General features: G+C 42.8%; 1 pseudogene across 1 annotated transcript in view; it reads right to left on the bottom strand.

Moving 5' to 3' along the window:
• LOC143670005 (circadian locomoter output cycles protein kaput pseudogene) overlaps nucleotides 1-5427 on the bottom strand; it is a 73649-nt pseudogene extending 68222 nt beyond the window's left edge. Inside the window, exon 1 of the transcript XR_013169206.1 lies at nucleotides 3761-5427. The product of XR_013169206.1 is annotated as a circadian locomoter output cycles protein kaput pseudogene (transcript). The remainder of the gene's footprint in view (nucleotides 1-3760) is intronic.
• Between the last annotated feature and the right edge of the window lie 7058 nt (nucleotides 5428-12485).

The following is a 12485-nucleotide window of genomic DNA, read 5'->3' on the forward strand; positions in this document are numbered from 1 at the left end:
AGGTAATCATTTCTGTAGAAGCTTTTCTTCCTGAAGCACCTGAGCACCTAAGAAGCAAATGAATAGGCTACCATCTTCATCAGATAGAGTCTGCAGAGAGGGACCCTCTTCATCAGGCTTCACATTTCCACATTTTTTGATAGCAGAAATCCTAGACTTTGTATTATGCCCTTTTAAAATCTACTTCTGGAACTTGAGAAAATGCCTTTTTTTTTTTAGTTGAATTTGTCTTATATTTGATTTTTAAATTGATTATTAAATTCTCTGCCAACAACAGATAATTGAGTGCTAACGTTTTCATAGGGACGATCCTAAAACAAGTGTAGAGGTCATCTACAAAGCTGACATTCTTCCCTTCTCCTTACTTTCCCACTAATTTTTACCTACAGAACAAAAAAGTAATGAAAAGGTACAGAGGAAAAGTAAAAAATTCCTTCTTGGTTACTCTTTACTGACAAAGAATTTGCCCCTATATGGACTGCTGCTGGGTCCAGGCATTATTCTGACTTGCAAGCATATGAAAGATAGAGTAAGGTTTCCTCAGAAGATATTGAAGTGGAAGTGGTCTGTGAGGCTGCTTTATCTTGAGTTGCTTAATTAAAGTTTTAGCAATTCATTTAAAAGTGGCTGTGACAAATGAAATGCTAGAACTTGGATTATCTAGCTGTCAGAATATTCTTGCCTCCAAATATCTTGGAGGAATATTCCTACCCATCTTCTCACTATCCTGAGCCAAACACCATGACAAAATGGTTCTATCTGAATATTAAAAACAATTTCTCCTCTGGTCAGTGTTTCAGTCCTGATTTTATTTTAACAATTTGACTTCACTCCTTTCTTTACCATAATCTCATTTTATATAGATGAATTTATATGACATATGAATATAAGCATATGGGTTTAACTTTTACTTCATACTTTTTGCTCGCAAAAACATATGCTAAAAATTGTTGCAGAACTTCCTCATAGGAGGTGGAGGCATTACAGAATGCTATGGGTAGAAGGGGTGGTGGAAGTAGAGACAATGGGCAAGGGTAGAGTTCTATACTGTTTGAGGGTATTCTCTATTTTCGACACATGGAATAGGAAGGAGATCCTGATGGAAAGAACAGAAGGTCACACAAGACAAGATAAAATGATAATGACATTTCAACCTGAGGTTAGGGGCATGGAATAGTGACTGGTAAAGACTCTGATCACACTCAGAGAGGAAGATGGGCTGGGAATGAGAACATCCGTGTGCATCAGAACATCAACGGGAGGAGGAAAGGGAGAACTGAGAAGAGATATAATGGGACTTCCACTTCTGCATGTGGAGCCTAGATACCCTAAAGTTGTCTTTGCACTGAGAAGTGAGGTAACAAATGTAGGAACATTATAATAAAAAGTTAATATAGGGATTCAATAAGCTAATTTCTAAAATTTTGGTATAGCTACCCCGTTAGAATAGTCTAGTTTTGATGGGGCATCACTGCCATTAGAAATTTATTTACACCAAAATGAGAGCAAGGCATTGGGTCAAAACTGGTCCAGTTGTAAGACAAATTATAGGAAGATACAGATGGTTTGAAAACCCAGCCTAGAAGTTAAGACATCATACATGAGGTAACAACAAGAAATGAGACACTGAAACTGGGTAATTATTCCACCATGACCAATCCTTCTGGTGGGAAAATCATGAATATCACCAAACTGCAGAGCCACAAATATAGCTTATATTATGAACTGCATCATGAAACAATGACACTTGCTGAATGCCAGTTCTCTCTTTGAAATTTTAGAATCTAGGCAAGACCAAGAATTCCACTGTAGATAGGTAGTTTAAAGTGGTTTCAGAGACACAGGAACCATGATATCTGGTATAGTTTAGCTCAACAGAGACTCTGCCTAATTTTATGTTTATCTTTAACTTTGTAGAATGTTGAAAAAAAGAAAAAGATAAAGGAAAAAACCCTCTACTTTCTGTAATGACAGCTTCACTGGCTACAAAAAAAAAAAAAAAAAAAAAAAAAAGTGATATAATACAGAAAGTACCAAAGGTGAAATCAATTTATCTAGGTTCAAGTTTTAGTTCCTCTACATTCTGTATGAGTTAAATGTCCCTTAGCTTTAATGTTTTTCTCTATAAAATGAGCACAATAACATGGGTTCTTGCCAAATTATAAGATCAAAAGTCTCAACAGACATATTTCAAAGTATCTATGAATTGATATTTGTCATGCAAATGCAAACAAATTTGATATAGGCAATTGTGATTTCTGTCAAATATTATGAAATAACATTCCTGAAACAAAAAAAAGACCTCTAAATTAAGAAAGAGTAATGATTTCTCCCCAAATATTATATTGCGCAGTTTTTCTCTCCCCAACTGATAATTTTTATTATCAACTGATATGCTTTACAAAATTAAAATAAATGCGATGTCCAACAGTTGGTCCTTCTTTTAAAAGTTTTTGTTAGTACTTCTTTTATCTGTCCTTATGTCTCAGATTTACTGGCTCACATTTACCTAAAATTTTGAATTTAATAGCACAGTGATATACAATGTATTTTCAGATATTAGGAATGAGAAGGTATAGGATCACTTTTTTTATGGTAGCTTTGCATCTTACTTTTTAAATTAAACTTTTCATTTAGAGATAATTGTAGATTATGCAGTTTTGAGAAATAATACAAATAGATTCCATGCATCCTTCACTTAGTTTTCCCTAAGGGTAACATCTTATAAAAGTATAGTACAATATCATAGCCATGACACTAACTGTGCTATAATACACCGATCTTATTCAGATTTCTTCTGTTTCATCTGTATTTACTTTTTTTCCTTATTTTAAAAATTTGTATTTATTTTATGTATATTCATTTCTATACAATTTTATCATGTGTAGGGTTGCAGGCCCCCCATTACAGTCAAGATAGTAACAGTTTCACCACCACAAGGACTTCTTGTGCTGCAGTTTTATAACCATACCCACCTCACTCCTGCCCTTTCCCATTCTTTGCCCTTGGCAATCAATGATCTGTTCTCCATCTGCATAATTCTAATACCTTAGGAATATTTTATAAATGGAATCATGCAGTATATAATCTTTTGTATATATCATACTGTATTATAACCTTTTGGCTTATTTCAAATTCCTTTGTACTCCATTCAAGCTGTTATGTTAATCAATAATTCATTCCATTTTATTGCTGAGTATAGATGTATAGATGTACCCCAGTTTGTGTAGCTATCTACCCACTGAAGGACATTGTTTTCACTTTGGGTCTGTTACAAATATAGCTGCTATGAGCATTCATATACAGGCTTTATTATGTGACTAAGTTTTAATTTCTCTAAGATAAATGCTCAAGAATGCAAGTATTAAGTTTAGTTTTATAAGAAACTGCCAAACTGTCTTGCAAAGTGATTGTATCATTTTATATTCCCATCAGCAATTATGAGAGTCTGTATCCTAATCCATTCCCATCAGCATTTAGTGCTGTCACTGTACTTTTATTTTAACCGTTCTGATAGTATGTAGTGATAACTCATTGTGGTTTCAATTAGCATTTCCATAATGGCTAATGATGTTGAACATCTTTTCATGCGCTTATTTATCAACTGTATATTCTCTTTAGTGAAATCAAAGTTCATGACTTTTGCCCATTTTCCAATTGGATTGCTTGTTTTTACCACTGAGTTTTTTTTTTTAGGTCAAACATTTTCTAATTAATCCATTTACAACTCTGAAAATGACAAATGAAATATGACAATTACCTTATCCGTCTGTCCTGAGCAAATGTAGTTACTGCAGCACTCTGTGTATGGTTTGGTGGCACACTAGATGGAATCTGGACCATGCTACCTGCTGCTGGCTGAGAAACCACCATACTTTTACACAGTGGGGCTGTAAGTAAAGGTGTTCTGCTTCTGACTGGGAAGAGATGTTTATGGATCATGCCCACTCTGTATGTTTTGTTGACTCTGTTGAGTTGATGTACTTTATACGGTCTGCTGCTGAATCATGGGCTGAATTGTGCCTATATGTCTAGTATTCATTCCACTTTGAATCTGGTGCATAGGAACAACCTGGCCTTAATATTTATAGGTGCAAGTTGCTGGATGTTAGATGAATTTCCAGAAAGGTGAACAGAATCAAACTTCAATCTAGGAATTGACTACTGTAAAAACCTCTGCAGCTGGACCAAGGACCATTTGAATCTGATCTTAAATTTTTCTTAGTTCTTGATACTGAAAAATACTTGCTTCTATCATCAAGGTCCTTCGTTCCAACTTGTTTTTCAGATGCTGTACAGCTCATAATTGAGCTGATACTGCAACTGGAACATGTCTTGTTGAATTGGCAAATTTGTATCTTGAGAAATCACTGGCTGTGTTAATGACTGATCAACAGACTGTGACTTTATAGACTGACTACCAAATGATGACCTTCTTTGTGCCACCGTTTCACAAGCTGGTAAAGGCTGCCTGGGAGAGGTGCTAGTATCTGCTAGAATCTGTTGTTGTTGAGGAAGGGCCTGAGGCTGCTATGTGAGATGATATCATGAACTCCAGGAGGAAGCAGAACAGATTGGGCTGTGACCAAACCTTTCCAATGCTTTCTCAAGACTGACCATGTTTAGGATTTTAGATTTTGTTTGAAGAGTCTCTTCCTGACTCTTCAATGCTAAGTTCTCATTGTCTTTCAGTCCTAATTTTTGAGTAATTAGTAATTAGTAAGCATAACTTACTACATGTGTGTACAAAACAATATAATTTGGCCACTGATGATGAGTGATATAATAATGGGTTTGAAATTGAATCCACTGTTGCCCTTTGGTCTGGAACTTATAATAACATGATGTACCTTTTCCATATTGCATAAAATGCTCATGATATTTTGCCAAATTTTCTACGTCATCAGCATGATAGTAATCAAAGTCTGACATTCCCAGAACTTCAAGTGGCAAATATCCTATTAGGTGGTGTCCAGAGATGTAGAAATAGACACTTTCATTCTAAACTATATCTAGATGTAAATTCATTAGATTTTTCAACAGTGCACATTTCCTTGATAAACTGAGGTGAAACTAACCAGATAGCAGTTATAAAACAAAATCTATCTTCATAAGGCCTGTGTGTAATTGAATAATCCCTTCAAATCCATTGGGTGTTGAAGTGGATACAGTGTCAAAGATTTGAAATTTTTTATAAGTTTCACATATTCATGGGTAGATGGATCCTTTGTTTCTATTGTTCCTGGAAGCATATGACAACATCCTGATATTTCTTACTTTGAATATTTGGGGGTCAATCAATCCTTTCCAGTAGATGAGATGAGTAGACAGTATTTTAGAATTCTCTGTATGCTCCTGCTCTGAGATAGAATTAAATATATTTTGATCCACAAGATCAGATACTAAATGTTCAATTAATGAAGTCATACTCTCAGACACATATATTATACTGTAAGAATTTGAGAGTTTTGCCACGCAAAGGAGGACTCCAAGAGACGTTCTCTCATGCAACACGCAAGGGGTTTATTTACCACACATGCATGGGGCTCACTGAACACGCAGGAACAGAGAGCCCCGAACCTGGGTTTTGGGAAGCCTTTTGAGGGCCAGGATAAGGGTGTGGGGTTTGAGGGTTGAACATTAGTTACAGGTTCTGCTTTATGCAGGAAGTAGATAACGAACATTTTGCAAGAAGCAGATAACAAACATTTTTCGCGCATGAGTCATGGGAGCTGCTTCTTACAAGAAGCAGCTGTCTCGTGCAAAACTCCCTTACTCAACCTTCTCAGTTGCATTCTTAGATAAACTTTCTCCGGCAGTTACAACCTTGCATAACCAAGGCAGCAGAAAACCTTGCATAACAAAGGCAGCAGATAACCGCCCCTGGGAAGTCCCAGGTTGTTTTAGCCTGATGGGGCCCATAACTCTTTTCTTTATAAAATCCTTCTTTACATAAGAAAAGTTAGCTACTGTTAAGTTTTATAAAATCCTTCTTTACATTCCCCACTCCTTTTTGTACATATCTCTAATCTTAGAGATTTTCTGGGTTATTTAATACTGAGTACTGTTGTCTGATGAGCATTAACTTGACATTTCCAATCTGCCTTTGTAAAAACTGTATAATTCTATTTAGAATATATGGTCCTATAGTTATTATTAAAAGTAACACAATTAAAGGCCCAGCGAGAGCAGATAATAGCGTTGTCAACCAGGGGGACTTAGTAAACCAAGATTCAAACCACCCCTGTTGCGCCTCTCGTTCTTTTTGTCTTTCACGAAGGCGCTCTCTGAGTTTTGTCATGGACTCTTTAACAACACCCGAGTGATCCGCATAGAAACAGCACTGTTCTTTTAAAGCTGCACATAGTCCCCCCTCTTTAAGGAAAAGTAAGTCAAGTCCTCGCCTATTTTGCAGAACTACTTCTGAAAGGGAGGTTAGAGAGTTCTGAAGGGCTGAGACAGATCTTTCTATTTCATTTAAGTCTTGATCTATCGCGGCCTGTAATTGACTGGTTTGCTGATTGCTATGTACAATGGCAGCAGTCCCTGTGGCTATACCGGCAGCGGCAGTTACCCCCATAAGAACTGCCAGGGTTATTGAGATTGGTTCCCTTCTGTATCTGGTTTGGCTTAATAGTATAGTTTCTAATTCTGTCCCTGAATGATAGAGAATTCGGGGGTATATAGAAACCAACACACAATAGTTGACAGAGTTGTTAAAAACCTTTGTAGATACACAAGGGGTATCCAACTATTATCTGAGGGGTTAGTGATATTAAGCCAAATTTTAGCACAAGGGTTTTGTGAGAAATCTGTTGTAGGCCTACCGCCGGTCATGAGTGTTCCATGGTGGGCCCCGGGCCATCCATCAGACCCACAGCTTCCAGGATTAGAACAGGTTTTCTGGTACCCTATTTTGAGGAAGGGGTCGCCTAAGGTTGTCCATGTTAAAGCTAAAGTCTCACAGCCCCAGTAGGCACAATAATAGTGTCCTGGGCTGTTACAGTAACTTTTTCCCTGATTGGATGCGGGACATAGGTAGATGGGGGTCAGGTCGCAGCAGGGCTCGTTTCCCAGAGTGGTAAGATTACAAGGGGTCACTAGAAAAGAAGGCTCCCCTGCTCCCTCCCAAGTTTTTATAGTCTTCCCATCATCCCATCTGGTTATTGTCCATTTCCAAGGCTTATGCGGGTTGGAATTGGGTTCCCCTAGGGGAAGGAGGAGAAGGAGTAGTAACCCTACGAACCCGCAGCTTGAGAGGATTGTCAGTCCTTTCCAGTTTCCATTGGGACTCAGAGGGCGAAGGCGCAGGTTTGAGATGAGACGCATGGATCCAGGATGCGATGCCATCGACCTTGACTGCGGTGGGGGTGGTCAAGAGTACCTGATACGGTCCTTTCCAGCGAGGTTCAAGAGTCTGTACCTGGTGGCGGCGGACGTAGACGAAGTCTCCCACCTGATATTGATGCGGAGTTCTGTTATCTCCTGGCTGGTAGGAGGTGGAGAGCTGCCGCCACAGGAACCGCTGGGCTTTTTCCAAGGCTCGCAGCCTGTCAAGCAAGGGGGTATGGAGGGAACTATTAATCTCTAGAATGGAGGATATGTCTTTGACTGGAGGTGGCGCTCCATACAAGATTTCATAAGGGGTTAGATTACACATGAGAGCAGAGGGGGTATTCCGGGCCCTGAACAGGGCATAAGGCAGGAGCATGGTCCAATCCTTCAAGCCAGTCTCTATAGCTAATTTGGTTAGGGTCTCTTTAATTGTCCTGTTCATTCTTTCTACCTGCCCTGAACTTTGGGGTCTGTATGCGCAATGCAATTTCCAATCAATCCCCAATATCCTGGCCACACCCTGACTTACCTGGGCTACAAATGCGGGTCCGTTATCTGACCCTATTACCTTTGGTAGACCGAACCGGGGAAAAATTTCTTCCATAATCTTCTTGACTACGACCTGGGCCGTTTCTCTCTTAGTTGGGTAGGCTTCAACACATCCTGAAAAGGTGTCTATAAAAACTAGTAAGTATTTAAGTCCATACTTTGCAGGTTTAATTTCAGTAAAGTCGACTTCCCAGAACTTCCCAGGTCGAGTTCCCCTTAGTCTTTTTCCGTTAGGAGCTTTGGTGGGGTAGGCGTTCACAATTTGACATGCCTGACACTCTCTGGCTACGCGATCTGCCAGTTCTTTCCTTTTTGAGGCTCTCAGAGGGTACAATTCCCTCTGGTCTTGCAGGAGCTGCTGTAGTTTCCCTGTCCCCAGGTGAGTGAGCTGGTGGACCTGCTGTATGTAAGCTAGGGCTTCCGATTCTCCTTGGGGTGTAACCTCAGATAGTGTTTCAGGGGGTTGCTGGTTTTCTTTGGTTATTAGGACCAAGTTTACAGGGTCCCTTAATGCTGCCGCTTTTGCTTCTTCATCTGCTCGCTTATTACCCATGGTTATTGGGTCTGAACCTCTTTGGTGGCTAGCACAGTGGACAATGGCTAGTTCTTTGGGAAACATGACTGCTGCCAGGAGTTTAAGAATTTCCTCCTTGTGTTTGATTTCTTTACCAGCTGAGGTTAATAGCCCTCTTTGTTGGTAAATTGCCCCATGTACGTGGGCAGTAGCAAAGGCATAACGGCTATCTGTATAGATAGTCGCTCGTTTTTCTTTTGCTAATTCTAGAGCTTTTGTGAGGGCAATTAGTTCAGCTTTTTGGGCAGATGTTCCCTCCGGGAGGCTAGAAGACCAAATAACTTTTGTCCCACTGACTACCGCTGCTCCCGCTCGCCTCTTACCGTGTTGGAGAAAGCTGCTTCCATCCGAAAACCAGGTTACCTCCGAGTTAGGTAATGGTTGGTCTTTTAAGTCTCTGCGGATTCCGGTCTCTTCAGCTAATATCTCTTGGCAAGTGTGCAGCACAGGTCCCGCGGTCTCGTCCGGGAGCAGGGTAGCCGGGTTTAAAGCTGATGGGGCCCCAAAAGTCACCCTGTCTTTGTCTAGGAGGATGCTCTGATAGTGGGTAATTCTGGCATTTGACATCCATCTATCTGGAGGCTGGCGGATTATGCTCTCCAGGGCGTGAGGGGCTATTATGGTCAGCTTCTGTCCTAGAGTGAGTTTGTCTGCGTCTTTTGCCAGGAGGGCAGCTGCCGCGATGGCCTTGAGACAGCGTGGCCATCCGCTGGCAACTGAGTCTAATCGCTTGGACAGATAGGCCACCGGTCTCCTCCAGGGGCCTAAAGCCTGTGTTAGGACCCCTCTAGCCACGCCTCTCCTTTCTTCTATGTAGAGCGTGAAAGGTTTATTCACGTCTGGGAGGGTTAAAGCTGGAGCTGACAGGAGCGCTTTCTTAATGCTGTCGAAGGCTTCCTGCTGTTCTATTCCCCACTGGAAATCAGCGCTCCCTTTGAGCAAGGGGAATAATGGGGCAGCAAGGGCTGCAAACCCTGGGATCCACAACCGGCAGAATCCTGCTGTCCCTAAGAACTCTCGTAGCTGCTTTCGGGTCGTGGGCGGGGGTATCTGTGTTACAGTTTTCTTTCTAGCCTCAGTGAGCCATCGCTTTCCATTCTTAAGAGTATATCCCAGGAAGATTACTTCCCTTTTACAGATTTGGGCCTTTTTGGCCGAGGCTCGGTACCCCAGTGTGGCTAGCTCACTTAACAGTTTTCGGGTTCCATACTCACAGTCCTCCTTAGTGTCTGCTGCCAACAGTAAGTCGTCCACATATTGTAGCAAGGTGACTCTGGGATGCTGAATTCTGAAGAAGCTTAAGTCTTTATGAAGAGCTTCGTCAAAAATGGTGGGGGAGTTTTTGAACCCTTGGGGCAAGCGTGTCCAAGTCAGTTGGTTCGAGGATCCCGTCTCTGGATCGATCCACTCGAAAGCGAACAAGGGTTGACTGTCCTTATGCAAGGGCAGGCAGAAGAAAGCATCTTTTAGATCAAGCACAGTATACCAAGTCTTTTCAGGATGGAGAGTGCTGAGCAGGTTATAGGGATTTGGCACCGTAGGATGTATATCCTGCACTCTGCTATTTACTTCCCGTAAGTCTTGCACCGGTCTATAGTCTCTAGTCCCTGGCTTTTTGACCGGCAATAAGGGAGTGTTCCAGGCTGATTGACAGGGCTTAAGTACTCCCAAGCCAAGGAATTTCTCTATATGGGGCTTGATTCCTTCCCGGGCTTCCTTGCTTAAGTAGTATTGTTTTACCCGAATTGGAGAGGCGGTGGGCTTTAGGGTCACTACTACTGGGGGCTGATTGACTGCCAACCCTAACCCGGCAACTTCTGCCCAGGAATTAGGGAATTCTTCAAGCCAGGCCTGAGGAATTGAACTGTGGAGCTGTTCTGGTTTTATGTACAGCTGATATTCTTCTTCGACTGGCAAGGTGAGGGCAGTTATTACAGGTTGGCTTACTAGCGGGTTTAAAAATTCCACCTTTGGCCCCTTAGGATTGAAGGTGATTCTCGCCCTTAGTTTAGTTAACAAGTCTCTTCCCATAAGCGGGGCAGGGCACTCAGGGATAACTAGGAAGGAGTGTTGAACCTTCCCCTTCCCCAGGTCCATGGTTCTTTTGGTAGTCCAGGCGCGGTAGCGACTGCCATTTGCTCCCCGCACTAAGGACCTTTTTGTAGAGAGTGGGCCTATAGGTTCTTGGAGGGCCGACACTACTGCTCCTGTGTCGACTTCAAAATTAATTGGTACCCCCTCCACATTAAATTTTACCCTGAGCTCGGGGAGGGGTGCCGAGCCCTGACTCCCCTAGTCCTCACTTTCTAGAGCCAATGTGGCCGGTTGTTGCCAATTTGGGGGCCTAGTACCCCTCCGTTTTTTCGGACAGTTTTTGGCCCAGTGCCCAGTTTCTTTGCAGTAGGCGCACTGGTCTGGACTAAGAGGGGTACGATAACGCCGACCCGAGGGATTTTCTCCAGCTCGTCCTCTACCTTCAGTGTTTCTTTCAACTACTGTGGCCAGGATCTTTGTTAATTCTTTCGTTCTCCTTTTCTCTCTCACCAACTCTTTTTCCTCTCTCTCTCTCTCTCTCCTTTGTTCTTTTTCCTCCTCTGTTTCTCTCTTATAAAACACTTTTTCAGCTTCTTTGACTAAATCTCGCAAGGCTAGGTCCTGCAACCCGTCTAAGTGCTGCAGCTTGCGTCTAATATCTGGAGCTGATTGGCCGATAAAGGCCATGGCCACTGAGGCTCTTTGATCCTCCGATTGAGGATCAAAGGGAGTATACCTACGGTATGCTTCCATTAGTTTTTCTAAAAAGACTGAGGGCGATTCGTCCGCTCCCTGAATAACCTCTCTTACCTTGGCCAAATTGGTGGGCCGGCGTGCGGCTGCTCGGAGACCCGCTACTAGAGTCTGGCGATAGATGGACAGATGCTCCCTACCTTCAGAGGTGTTCGGGTCCCAATTAGGGCGGCGCAGCGGGAACCGATCGTCGATGACATGCTGGAGTTGGGTGGGTCTCCCGTCTTGTCCAGGAACTTGCTTCCTGGCTTCCAGTAGGATCCGATCTCGCTCCTCCGTGGTGAAGAGAGTCCGCAGGAGTTGTTGACAATCATCCCAAGTGGGCTGGTGAGAGAACATAAGGGACTCCACCAATCCAGTCAGCCTAGTGGGAGCCTCGGAAAAAGGAGGGTTATTATTTTTCCAATTATATAAGTCAGAGGAGGAAAAGGGCCAGTATTGTAGAGCGGGCATTTCTCCCCCGTGTCCGTCATCCACTGGAGGCCCGTACGGTCTGAGGGGGAGAGTGACCGCCACATCAGATGGGCTTAGTGCTCGTCTGCTTCGTGTACTATGTGCCGGTCCTGGTTCATCTGGGATCGTCTGTTGGTGAACCTGCGGAGAGGGAATGGAAGAGGGCGGAGAGAGAGTACTAGAGGAGGGAGAAGGTGAGCTAAGAGAGGGGGGGTCCTGTACCGGAGCTGAAGGGTAGGGAGGAGGGGAAGAAGGACCTGCATCCAAGAGGATTAGATCCGATTGGGATTCCGGTAGGACTGCAGGAGACAAAGAAGGATAGAGTTTCGGAGCTTGAGAAGGACCCGGCACCTTGATTGGGAGTACAGAGGGAGAGTTATGTTGACCAAGAGGAGTAAGAAACGGCTTTACCCATGGAGGTGGGTTTTCACACAGGTCCTGCCAAACCATGATGTAGGGCTGCTGGTCCGGGTGGCCATACGGGTCAGGGCGGAAGATGACTGACTTGACGGCCTGAATCAAGGGTAGATGAAAAGTTCCTTCACGAGGCCATTCCACGTTAAAGGAGGGCCACTCGGCCGAGCAGAAGGTCTGCCATTTGCCTTTCTTTACAATAAGAGATAGATTCTGACCTCTTTCCCTGACCTCCGACCAGTGTCTTAAGGTCAGAGAAAGTGGAGTCGACATTCCCTGACCCATCTTTGGTAAAACAAAAACAATTCCTAACACACAAATACAGACAGACACACACAGAGCCGGCACACCACGTTTACACAGTTTCAGAGAC

This window comes from Tamandua tetradactyla, chromosome 26 (assembly GCF_023851605.1).
Source record: "Tamandua tetradactyla isolate mTamTet1 chromosome 26, mTamTet1.pri, whole genome shotgun sequence".
NCBI lineage: Eukaryota > Metazoa > Chordata > Mammalia > Pilosa > Myrmecophagidae > Tamandua > Tamandua tetradactyla.